The sequence below is a fragment of the Sceloporus occidentalis genome, unplaced genomic scaffold (genome assembly GCF_023333645.1).
Source record: "Sceloporus occidentalis isolate IW3139 unplaced genomic scaffold, rSceOcc1.0.p SCAF_36, whole genome shotgun sequence".
NCBI classification, from domain to species: Eukaryota; Metazoa; Chordata; class Lepidosauria; order Squamata; family Phrynosomatidae; genus Sceloporus; species Sceloporus occidentalis.
In genome coordinates this window covers 1236152-1245453 of record NW_028317016.1, presented here as the reverse complement: position 1 = coordinate 1245453, position 9302 = coordinate 1236152, and positions in this window count along the sequence as shown.

Genomic DNA, 9302 nt, shown 5'->3' with positions numbered 1-9302 from the left:
TACTGAGCTGGTTCATTTTTTTTTTTTATTACGGGACGTTTTAGTACATTTTTATAAAAAAAAAATATATATAAAAAACTAAAATGTATATTACATTTGGACCAAAAACCTGTGCCATGGTGATATATCACTGGGGATGGAAAGTGGTTACTGCTTCCACCCTACTTTCTTTAGACAGTTGATGCCTGGAGCATGTTTCTTCGCTTGTCACTGGCTATTTTATGTTGTTGATCCTGGCAGGATCCCTTCTCATCTCTCCGAAAGGCCTTATGTTTGTTATAAGCACTGCAGATTTGGGATGAATCGGTAACATTTCCTATGACATCGTTTAAGTGACTGTGTGTGTGTGTGTGTGTGTGTGTGTGTGTATGGCCGGCCGATGCCAGTTTATCACAACCCCCCCTACAAGCTCAGATCTCACTCTGCTTGCTCTTTAGAACAATCATCACATCATCCACTGTGACGCTAAGGCATTGGAGCCCCTCGTCCTTTGATTAGGTGCGTCTCTCTCTGCCTTATCTACCTTATCACAGCGACACACGGTCCTTCGATTCTAATACATCAGGGTGAAAAGACAATTTTTGGGGGGATCTGGGCACAAAATAGTTTTTTTTTTAAAAGAGCATCTGTGATGTTCATCTCATACATTTTTTTTTTTTTAATAAAAGCTCCTATTTTTGCATGTGGGGAACACAATTTACTCAAATGATTAGATACCTTAATTGTATGTTGATATGACAGAGTCCTATTTTTATGGAACAGTTAGCGGTATTTTGTGTACTGCATTATCATACCTTCACACCCCAAGAAGCTTGGTGCCAGCATTTTTTTCAGTATAAATGTTTTTTTAGTATTATTAAATTAAACCATGCACTTTGCACTTACTGCCCTGTGCTGTTCACAAAACAGATATCGCATGGGGTTGGGGATATCAGCACTGTGTGTATTTGCTTTTCTTAGGTGAATTCCTCCCTTTTTCCACTATGTGTAGGTATACCGATTTTTTTATTTTTTTTAGTTTACCTTTTTTTGAAACAAAATTCTATTAATTTCCAAACCGATAGGATTCTCCAAAAACTATGCACAAGCTGATTTCACTTCATATACAAAGTACACCTGGGACCGGGAAGGCTATACCCCCCCCCCGACATTACAATTTAGGGGGTCTTTCTTACTTTGAACATTGAATTCTTTGGATGGCCATTCTTCTATCTTCTGCGGTTTCTACGTGTCTGTAATGAAAGGTGCAGGTCCACCACTCTTTGTATTTCTAGGAGGAACACTTCTGTATTTGTACAAGTTTTCTTTTCCCGAGGAGGTACACACGAGGGTGTAGTTAGAGCTCTATAGTGTACATGTATATTTTAATGTACAGCACAGAGCATTCACGGTTTCCAGTCTCCATTCCCACTTTTTATACAGTTTAAGTATTTCGTGTTATCCTCCATACAGCATGGGAAGCTTAGAGAAGGAGGCTAACATTTCCATTGGCTTTCCGAACGCTCTATTTCAGATGTTCTGGAGTAAAGAAGATATTGGGAGGCTTTTTTCTGATATTAAATTGTGGGATAAATGCATTTCCACTTAGAATTGTGGCCCTCGTGGTCTTGTGCCTTTTGCTGTCAGCATGGAACCCATGCAAACGTGAATCAAGTCCTTAGAATCGGACAGATTATATGAATGGGAACGTATGCCCGCACGCTCTTGGTGTATAGAAGCACTATACATGTGGCAAGGAGTTAATATACGTCGCGTGAGCCCGATGTCAGCCGACGTACGTGTACTGCGCCTACCTGTATGTGTAAATACAATGCACCTGTTTGCCATTTGTAAAGCTCGTACTGTCGAGACGTTTAAAGAGTCAGTAATGCCTTAAAGGGGAACCATTTTTTATTTTATTATCACATTAAAAACGGATTTTTAAAATATTGTGGTGTTTTCTGTTTTAAAGCATCTTAAGTTTTCGTACAAATGTGTTAGACAGCTGCATGTGGTCGCGTTACACGGGTTCTGGCTCACTTATCTTAATACAATCTCCCAATGCAGAAGCAAGAGATTGCTGGAGAGTTATGGAGGGCCATCCTAGAATGCTATAAGATTTACTTTTCTCACAACAGTTGATAGGGAAAGGAGTTTCACAAATTCACTTTGGGTTACACAGTGGGTTGACTCTCCTGTCAACTCTTGATTTAGTGAATAAACCGCACTGACTCTTATTCTACCTCGCGGTGGTAGAATGTCTCACTCTTAATCACCCAGCCATACCTTGTGTAAGTCTATGGAGGAATGGTCTAGAGGACTTTATTAGCATGGCAGCAGGAAAGTCACTCATAATATCACACGATTACCTGCAATGGCAACCCATCTAGAGATTAAAAGAAAAATGATTAGTGTTGGAGAAAAGTGTTTTCTTTTAAACTACATTACTGTACACAGCATGATACTTAATTCCCACTGAGATGTTTTTTTAATTGCCATTCCCCCTTAATATGTTTGTTTAGCATAAAATAGCACAAAAGATGTTCAGAAAGAAGGTCCTACAATGTAGTGAAAGGAGGGATAGAGAAACGGGCTGAGTACACAAAGTGGAGAATGAACCTTTTGCCCTCCTGGTGTTTTCACGGAGTCAAAAGCCAACTAGAATTCCTGATTGCCGGTCGCCAGTCAGGAAATAGTTTTGGAGAAGTTGGCTGCTGCTCGTTGATTAAGCATTACTGTCTCTTTAAAATATTATTCTATGTATGTCCCAATACTACAGGTGTATAAGGAGGGGAATACAAATAGAAACAAAGTGTTGCTGGTCCTTTAACTTTGTGCTACGGATCGTGAAAACCAAGAGTGTATCGGGATTCTTGGGCCGCAGCACCCGTAAGAAAAAAACAAACAAACCTACTTCAGCATCAGAAAACTTAAGAGTAGAACATAAATGGTTGGAACAGCTATAGGAAAATTATTCTTCTGTTTAAAATAAAACATTTGCAAGTAATCCGGTTAAACCGGATTTCATCTATGAGCGGCTTGTTCTCCGCTTGACCCCGTGTTCTGCAGATTTTACATTTTATTGAATTCCTCTTTTGGTTACAAGGCCTTATATACTATGATGAAGACAGGTTTGGCCGTTACCAAGACTTTTTCTTAATGTACGCACGTTGCTGTTTACAGATAAACGGCAATGTTTTTTACCTGAAGTGACCCATCAACAGGCTTGAGGCCTGCAAAGCAACCTGGGTTCAAATTACCCATCAGAAATACTTACCGTGATTTAGTGACTATTGTTGCGGTACGGAATTTAATGAACTTGCATATTCCATTAACACATTTTTATGACATTCGAGGAGCACTATCGCTCGATAGCATCGCTTTTCAGTCTGTTTTATGACTATTTTAGAGCATTAAAAAAAGTTGGTACCAGGAATCTGTACATCTGTCCCAAGTGCCCCAGCAGTCCCTGTCCAGCTAACGTTATTTTATATCACAGTAATTGGTCCACCAGTTGTCCAGTCTCTGAAAATATCTGAAATCTGCAGAAGGTCATAATGTTTTGGCTTTTTTTTTTTTACAGGCGTGACCATCAAATGTTTATTATCTTAATGTGTTTATAGAACATGCACATTTCCAAAGTAACTGGCCAAGTTATCCTTTTTGTGGCGTTTATGTAACAAAATTATTTGGGATTCCTTAGAGCAGAAGGACCTGCAAGTTTTCTTGATCGCTTTGGGGTATATTCACTATGAAGGGCCAACGCCGGCAAATGTCTTCAGCAAGAAGGGCTCAACTGGCCCTGTGGGTGAGAAGACTTTGGAGAAATCTCACTGATTTGATTATACAGGGTCAGCCGAGCTCTTCCTGCAGCAGAAGTCCTCTGGGGTTGGCTCTTCATAATGTATAATGAAGCTAAGGAACTTGTTTATTCACTAAAGGGAGTGTTAACAACTCTGATCCATTCTTACAAGTGTTCCAATTCTAGGTTCACCCGGTCAACATACTGTACCAGTTTAGCAATAAGAATTTTATATATATATATAAATGTTTATATATAATTTATTTTTTTCTGTGGGGGAGGAGGGGGGGTCTGGGAGTGATAGTCAATGTACATACCCGGGTGTGCGGATTCATTATCACTGTGGAGCATTATCCTTAACAAACACATTGGCGTTGTCTTCAGTAAGGAATGAGATGCTATTCATTCGCTGAAACAAGTATGTTGTGTTTCTACTTTAGAATACGCTTCCTCCTATGTAAATAAACGTTTACAGTTTTTATATAAAAAAGATGAAATGAGAGCTAGATCCTGACTGTATATTTTTTACTTTTTAAATAGATTTTAAAAGAACTGTAATGCTTTATATATATTTTTTTTCCTTGAGTGTAAGGGGAGGTTTGTAACTTTCTTTCCCCTGCTTGTAAATGGAGAACTTTTCTCGAAAATGTGGGCCTTTTTGTATGTCTTTGAAAATGTGTTAAAAACAATACTTTATTCTTGTACCACAAATATCATGGCTGATACTAAAGAGAAAAAAATCACTTATGTTCTGCCATTCAAAAATATTAAAGTATTTTGCTAGTGTATTAATGTATAGTGTGTTTATTTTCTGCATTCTCCATCTGTTGGTGGTTTGAGTTGGTTTGCTTTGTCTTTTAGTTTTTTTTGTCACTGTCACACTCCTCATTTTTATAACTCACCAGACAGCGGGATGTGATAACGCACTGTTTAGACAAGCTTCTACTTTATTTCTGGGGTTTTTTGGTTTATTTTTTTCCTTTTTTTTCTCTTTTTTTTTTTTCTCATATTGTTATTAAAGGTGCAGTTCAGCCATCATATTCACTTGTATCTACAAGGTACACACACACACACACACACACACACACTTAGTAGAATCCGTTCCCCTATGCATTTGTCTCTTCCCTGTCTCCAGCTCCTTGGCTTGTAGGACATAGGTTTGGCCAAACACATCTCCTGCTCGCCACTGCGCATGCATGCAATACCTTTTTATTTCAATGGAAGCATTTTCATACTGATTATTGGTTTCTATAATGTCATATTCTACACTGCTGTATGATTGGGCTGCCAAAAGTATTTTGAAAAACCAGACTACAGAGGAAGTTGTGTATAGTAGCTCTGAAGCTGCAGTTTCACTTAAAGGTAAGTACTCTATTTTCATACAGGCTACTTTAGTATGCATTCTTCATTGGAAGGGCTTAATGGGGTGCCAGACTGTATCGACGAAGGAGATTTTTATTTTTAAGTTGGCAAAGTTAGTATACAAATTCCAAGACAGTAGTTGATGTCATCAAACTGCACCTTCTCCCCTTTAAGCCGTATATTTGACTATAGGGAAATGTACAGAATGGCGATGATTGTTATAGTATCAATTACATTAAAATGTACCAGACCAGGGATTATCTCACAGATTAAGCAAAACCTAAAACCTGCAGTGTTCAAGGAGCTCTCTGTGTCTTACTATGTAATAGTTTTTTTTATTCTGCTGTTTCTTACATCCTACGTTACTTTATTAAATTATTTTAAATAAATGAAAATTTGAATTTTTTTTATCCGATTAATCGAAAAAATAATCGGCCAACTAATCGATTCTGAAAATAATCATTAGTTGTAGCCCTAGTCTCTAACAAGCCACAGTTAATATTAACGGGATAGTCAAATATACTTCCGCACTATACAAAGGGACCCTTATGTTATAGAAGGGAAGTAAGTTTTACAGCTGGAAACACAGAAACAGGCCATCCAACCACGGATGCCTAATACTATTGCACAGTTCTCACAAGATATATAGTAAGGGGCTTGCATTTCTCCAAGTGACTTGCTTTCTGTAGTTGGCCAGTTCGTGCGCTGCAGCAGCACAGAAGTGGTATATTTGGTAGAATATAAGTATACCAACAGTGGGTTTGTGTCTCAACCAGCAATAAGGTTGAAGGGTTTCTGACAAGAAAACCAAAAAAAAATTTGTTTTTTGCTTAACTGTTTTTTCCCCTTAACTGGGTTGCTCTGTATAAAGGAAGTGGTTAAACTCAGAGCTTGCTCATAGTAAGGGGTTTGCATTGTTTAAGTGGCCAGTTTGTGCACCGCAGCAGTTACAGCAGCACAAGAGGTCTGCCTCCCCAACTTGCTCACTTAAATGGGCAAATTTGTTGGGATGGAGAAACTCTGGACTGGCTTCCCTCTTCCTCTTCCCTCCCCCACTGCAACTACGTCTTACTGTCACCCAGCTGTGTGCCTGACTCCCTTCTGACTGACCTCCTCTCTCATTGCTAGGGGCCCCATCTAAACTCTGCTCAGGAAGAGACTCCTCTCAAGCTGGCTTTTCTAAAATGAGAATATGTGTAGAGGAGTCACTATCAGACTGGGGGAATTTAAATGGAGTTCAGGAGAAATTGGATTATTTAAAAGTTATATTAGGCTGCGCACTAAGAGCAAAAAATTAAAGAAACTGCTGTGGTACTCTGCAGAAGTGGCCAAAATCATAAAAGAAAAGAAGCTGGTCTTTAGTAGATTAAAAGACGTCAGCGGGGCCACTCACCGACATCAGTGTGCAGTCCTGGCCACTTCCCGCAAGGGAAGGCTCCGGGTAGCCAGAGCCCACAAGTTCCCAAGTATGTTCATTTGCTATACAAGTGACATCATCATGGCTCTGTGGGGGCCATACCATCACTTCCAGGATGTTTTTAATTCTTAATGACTTTGGCTGTATGTTTGGGGTCGTTGTCATGCTGCTGAGTAAATTTGGGGCAAATCAGATCACTCCCTGATGGTATTACATGCTGAATAAATATATGCAGTCTAAACTTGCAAGGAACCTCCACCACGGTTCAATGTTGCCTGCAAATATTCTTGGACCGCTGTCCAGCCCTTTAGCGAACTGTTTTTTGTCAATAGTTACATTTATTGGCCTTGTTTCCACGGCAGATGTATGGCTTTTTGGCTACAAGTCTCCTGTGAAGACAACTTCCGATCAGACTTCTATGGACAGTAGGTGTACCAGGGTCCCACAGCTTTCTGCCAATGCTAAGCTGATGGCACTGTTGGACATCTTCCTATTGTGATTGATAGTAAGCATGATGTGTCTTTCATGTGCTGCACTAAGTTTTCTTGGCCGACCACTACATCTACGGTCCTCAACATTGCCAGTTTCTTAATGCTTCTTCAAAAGAGCTTACGCATAACCCTGTCTGCCCTGAGATTTCTGCCTGTGAGAGACTTTCCTGATGCAAGACACTACAAGACACTACTGTGCTAAGTCTTTGCATGTAGGACTTTTGACATTAAATTATCTTCAGAAACCTCACCTGGTTAGTTAATATTAAACTATCACAGTTTTATTATTTAATGGTTATAGTATAATTTGGTTCTAATATTAAAATCCATAAAAGATCGATTTATACTTGAAATACACTTTGCTTATATATTACATTAGTATTTGGGAGGCCATTTCAAGGAAAAGAAGTCTCACAATAGGGGAAATTTCTCCTAACGGCTCATCAGCTTGCCCTGGTATGACAGGTACAAGATTGCAAAGGCAAGTGCTTCTGATTGTGTGTGCACCCAGTCAACAAGGAGCTGCTGTGCTTCTGACACTTGGTTCGAGTTGATACTGTGTGAGTGTGTGTGAGCGAGCGTGTGAAACGAGAGAGGTGGGCGGTGTAGTGTAGCCCAGCCTTCTCACAATGTTAGAGGCAAATGAGTACAGCATCTGCAACAGAAGCAAGGAACATTTTTAGAGAGAGGTAAGAACCTTATACTACAGGCAATAGAAGCTTAGCAGCCTCCCCATGTAGCAGCCATATGTTGTAAAGAGGCTCAATCAAAGAATATATGCTTAATAACTTTCCATACATATCTGGAGCCCCTGGTGCTTTACATCGATGCTAAGGAATAAGAGGAAACATTACAAGATTAGGCTACTGTTTATAAGCAGCAAATATTCAATATGCCAATAAATCTGAATCTACTGAATGAGGCAGTGTCACACCGAGTCGGTGGCATGGGTTGCACAGCACCCAGGCAGCAGGGAGCGGAGGAGAAAAAGGGGCATCAAGCGGTTGCTTATGAAAAAGTGCATGGAGCCCCTGGGAGTGTGAGGCCTCTGTCTCGGTCGCAGCCCCAGTATTTGATGCTAAGCATCCGAATATGACGTCATATCCCAGCGCTCAGCAGTGAAGCCTCGCGCAAGACAGAGGCCTTGCGCTCCCCCTATAGGACTTCAGCAAGGTAAGTGAATAAGAAAGGGGGGTAGTGAGAGAGGAGACGGGTATCTATTCTGATCATATTCTTAATTGTGCATTCTGATGGGCCAACCTTTTATAGTTTGTTCTGCATTCATTGTTTATATACTGTATTTGCTCGATTATAAGACAAGGTTTTTTCCAGAGCAAATGCTCTGAAAAATACCCCTTGTCTTATAATCAGGGTAGTCTTATAATCAGAATCAACTAGGTCTGACTATGAGACTAAGATCCAGATCCCTGGCAGCGATGCAGGGGACCTGGATCCTCATGTCTGTGCGATGAAGGATGTTGGACGCAGACAACCCCCTCTGCTAAACGCACCTCCTCCCGCCTGCAGCGGGAGTTGTGTACGCGAATCGCGTAGAGCTCTACACGCTGCCCGGAGTACGCACCGGGGACTCAGAAGCTCCGGTAAGTTTGGAGGAGAGAGGGGGAGTGTTAAATGGGGGGCATAAGGCACATTTTCACAGTGCTCTGTGAAATGCCTTTTAACCCCTTAATGCCACTCTGCCTCCAGAAATGCATTTTAACCCTCTATGTGCCACTCTGCTTCCTGAAATGCCTTATACCTTCCTATATGCCCCTCTGCCCCATAATATGCCTTTTAACCCCCTAAATGCCATAGATAAGGCAATTCTGGAGGCAGAGTGGCACATAGGGGGTCAAAAGGCATATCATAGGGCACAGTGGCATTAAGAGGGTTAAAAGGCATATCATGGTGCACAGTGGCATATAGGGGGTATAAGGCATTTCTGGGGCAGAGTGGCAAGCCAGGGGGCAGATGTGCATAACTGGGAGGACAGGTTGAAAAAAAAAAAAGGAAATAAAAACAAAATATTTTTCTCAATCATAGCTTTTATTAAAAAAAAATTGTTCACGTAGTTTACATGAATTAACATTTACTGGTAAAACTTTTTTTCTTATAGGGTCGTCTTATATTCAGGCTTTTTCTTTTTTCATAAATTAATATTCAGATTTTGGGGGGTCGTCTTATAATCGAGCAAATACGTTATTTTAAATTGGCCCCTCATAATGTATAATTATTGCACACGTTTTACCTA